The 3,384-nt window shown below is 40.3% G+C and overlaps 1 pseudogene; it reads right to left on the bottom strand.

Moving 5' to 3' along the window:
- Positions 1–910: 910 nt before the first annotated feature.
- On the bottom strand, positions 911–2,338 carry LOC101430253 (zinc finger protein 75D-like; annotated as a pseudogene).
- Between the last annotated feature and the right edge of the window lie 1,046 nt (positions 2,339–3,384).

Raw genomic sequence — 3,384 nt, 5'->3', positions numbered from 1 at the left:
CCTTAGTTTCACTGTGTACGCTTACATGAAAATGCCATGACAAGGCCTAGATTAAAGAACAATGAGGTTTCTAACTCCTAGGTCACAAATTTACTTGAAGAATACTTTTTTGGTAACATACATCTTGTTAGCTGTCAAACAGCATTGCCTGTATATATTTTGAATGCACTGAACAGGCAAGATTTCTAACTTCCTTCCAGAGCAGGTTTTGACATTCTGTAAATCTCAGTTTTGAGAGAATTAGGGGGAGGACAGAGCCACGTGCTTGCAAGGCCCCCAGGGTTCACTGTTAACCTTCAAACCACTGCTGCTTGGAATTCCTGAACAGCAGACCCTGCAGTATTGGGTGCTGAGTGGAGAGGATACTTGAGTGAAGGTGCTTCTCTCAGGACACACAATGAATCCCCTCTTCCCGTGCTAAAGTGCCCAGAGCACTGGGCTTGGAATATCATACAATTAGAATAATAGCCTGAGCAAATGTCACCAATTAGTAATTCTCTCTGAGTGCTCTGCAGAGGAAGTGAATACTCCTCTCTTCCACCCCCACCCAAGGTTAAAGAATGAGACAAGGCCTCAGGGCTCTCAAGCATTTGCTGACTGACACTGTAGAAGAAGATCACTTAACTTAGGGAAGCTCAGAGGAACTAGAGCTAATGTGCAGGTCACCAGAGCACTTTCTGATCACTGCTTGATATACTGCCATCCTTTAATTTATAAAGAACTCACTATGTGTAAGTTTTGTGCTAAGTGCTAAAGACATAATGCTGAACAAGATAACTTATTTCCTTTTTCTCAAGCGTGGCCCTTGCACCTTTCAAGATGTATGGTAATGACAGATCCTTATCTCCGGAGCTTCAGGATTCTTTATTCACTCATCATCTTAAGATCAAGCTCCACTTGGTGACATGCTTTAGGCTGGGGCCGCAGGACAAGCTCCCTTTACCCTGTGGACTCTGTGGTGTCTCAAAGGGCTTGAGCGCCTGCTAAAATTTCTCCTGCAAATGTCGAAAGTATAGGGATGCTTGCCTGAATGCATTCTCTTGTGTTTAACAAGGTGGGCATTATGACAGAAAATTATCCCACATTCCTGACCTCTAAAGGGCTTCTCTCATGTGTGAATTCTATAATGTGTACAAAGGTTTTGTGCCATGACTGAGGCTTTTCCCACACCAGGAACATCTATGGGGTTTTATTTCTTGGTTTGTCAATAAGTGCTTATGAAGATCTGATCTCCAACTAAACCCCTCTCACATTGTTGCCATGTGCGTGGTTTCTCTTCAGTATGAAGTCCCTGATGCTTAATAAGGGTAGACCTAATTCTGAAGTTTTTCCCCACATTCCTGACATTTAAAATGTTTCTCTCCCAGGCGGCCATTCTTGTGAGTGACCATAAGATTCAGTATCTCTTGTTTACATAATGACTCTTTCTTTCTTTTGTTCCTAGGTAAATTTTGATGCTGTTTCTCAACTCTTCTTGTAGTCTCAGGATTTCCATTGACTCTTATATTTCACAGACCTTACATTCTGTTCTGTGTAGACTCTTTGCTATGTGGTGCTTGTAATTCTAATGGTGGCATATCATTTCCAGTGTCATTTTTGAGCTTTAGCCCTGTTGGAACAAAGAAAAAGGTCAGCCATCTTTGTCCCAGAGCAAGAAAATCACAGGAAAAGCAAGAATATTCAATGATGACTAATTTCATAATATATGGGAAGTGTTACATCTGATCCTGTGTGGACAAGATGGCACAGACCCCTTTCTCTCAGCTCCTCACCATTAACCAGTTCTGGAGACATGCAATTCAAAAACAACCAAAGGAGAAATGGCAAAAGCAGAAAGAAGAACATCAATTGGTTTGGGTTCCCAGTACAGCAAGAGTAATGTGTCACCACCAAACATGAGGAGGGCACCCCAGAACCTGATGCCCAGCACAGCCTGAGAATATCACCCAAGTACATTCGTTCTTGCCTGGTACCGAAGGGTGTACTTCTAGAAACATCACACAAGCCTGACACCATCAGAAAGTGGGTCAGTCTGCTGGAGGCCAGCCCACAGGAAGCCGTCAGGAGAAGTACTCTCCTTTCATCCAGGGTCTGAGACACCCAGTACAAGAATAACGTTAGTAAATGGGCAGACCTAGTGCATGGATCCCAGACTCCCCAGGGTCTCAGATTTCCTACCCACCATAGGAGACATAAGGCTGGCAAAAATATCTGACAAGAGAGACCCAGAACCAACATGCAGTCCAGTCCAGGAAAACTTTTTTTTACCCACAGGCTTGAGACTCCTGTTATCCACTAAGAGGCATCCAGCGGCCTGCACTTTGGAAACCGCTTCCATCTTCCACCCCACCCCCCAAACAGCACGTACAGGGAACACTGGGAGCAGCAGTAGTAAGAGTTAAACCAAGGAAAACACTACAGAGGCACTGAAAAAATTAAACTGTCATTGGAACCACGGCCGAAGAGTATAGGAAAGTACTTGCATGCTAGGTTAAAGCAGGGTGAATGCAACTGAAAGCATCCATCATCCCCATTACCAAGAAAGACCTAACTTGAGTGACCAAAATGGAATAAAATTGGAAAACAACAATAAAAAGACAAGCGCAAAATATCTGAAAATGTAAAAAAGGGAACAATACATTTTTAAACAATCCATGATTCAGATAGGAAGTTACAAAGAAAATTACAGCACACATTGAAATGAATGGAAAGAGAAATCATAAAATATTAAAATATATGGGATGTAGCTAGAGTTATGCTTAGAGGGAAATACACTGCCTTAAATGTTTACATTTGAAAAGGGAAAGGTGTATATGATCCATGTCCTTACCTTAATAAACTAGAACAAGATGAACAAAAAAGCCAAAGAAACAGACCTAAGGAAATAATAAAGATCAGAAAGATATGTTGCAAACAGAAGAAATCAATGAAACCAAAAACATTTCTTTGAGAAGAAAATCAATAAAATTAATGAATTGCTAGCAAAAATAAAAAATAGAGAGGAATCAAGTTAAAAATAACAAGAATGAATTAGAAGTTGTCACTACACATTCTATTACTGCAAGAATAACCAGGGAATACTATAACAACTTTATGCTCATATATTTTATAAGTTAGAGGAAATGAGCAAATTGCTTAAAAACTCTCAACTGCCAGAATTCAACTAATATGAAATAGATAACCTCAACAGCAGTATAACCATGAAAGAAATTGAATAACCAATTAAAAGTCTCCAGGAAAAGGAATCTCCATGTCCACATGTTCTCCCTGGAAAATTCTACCAAACATTAAAGAATTAATACCAACTTTACACAATTTTTACATAGCATAGAAGAGGAGGCAATCCTATAAACAAGATTTGAATACTGAACATTACACAAAGCT

Source organism: Dasypus novemcinctus, chromosome X (genome assembly GCF_030445035.2).
Source record: "Dasypus novemcinctus isolate mDasNov1 chromosome X, mDasNov1.1.hap2, whole genome shotgun sequence".
Lineage (NCBI taxonomy): Eukaryota > Metazoa > Chordata > Mammalia > Cingulata > Dasypodidae > Dasypus > Dasypus novemcinctus.
The sequence above is the reverse complement of the archived record's forward strand: the minus strand, read 5'-3'. Positions and strand labels throughout refer to the sequence as shown.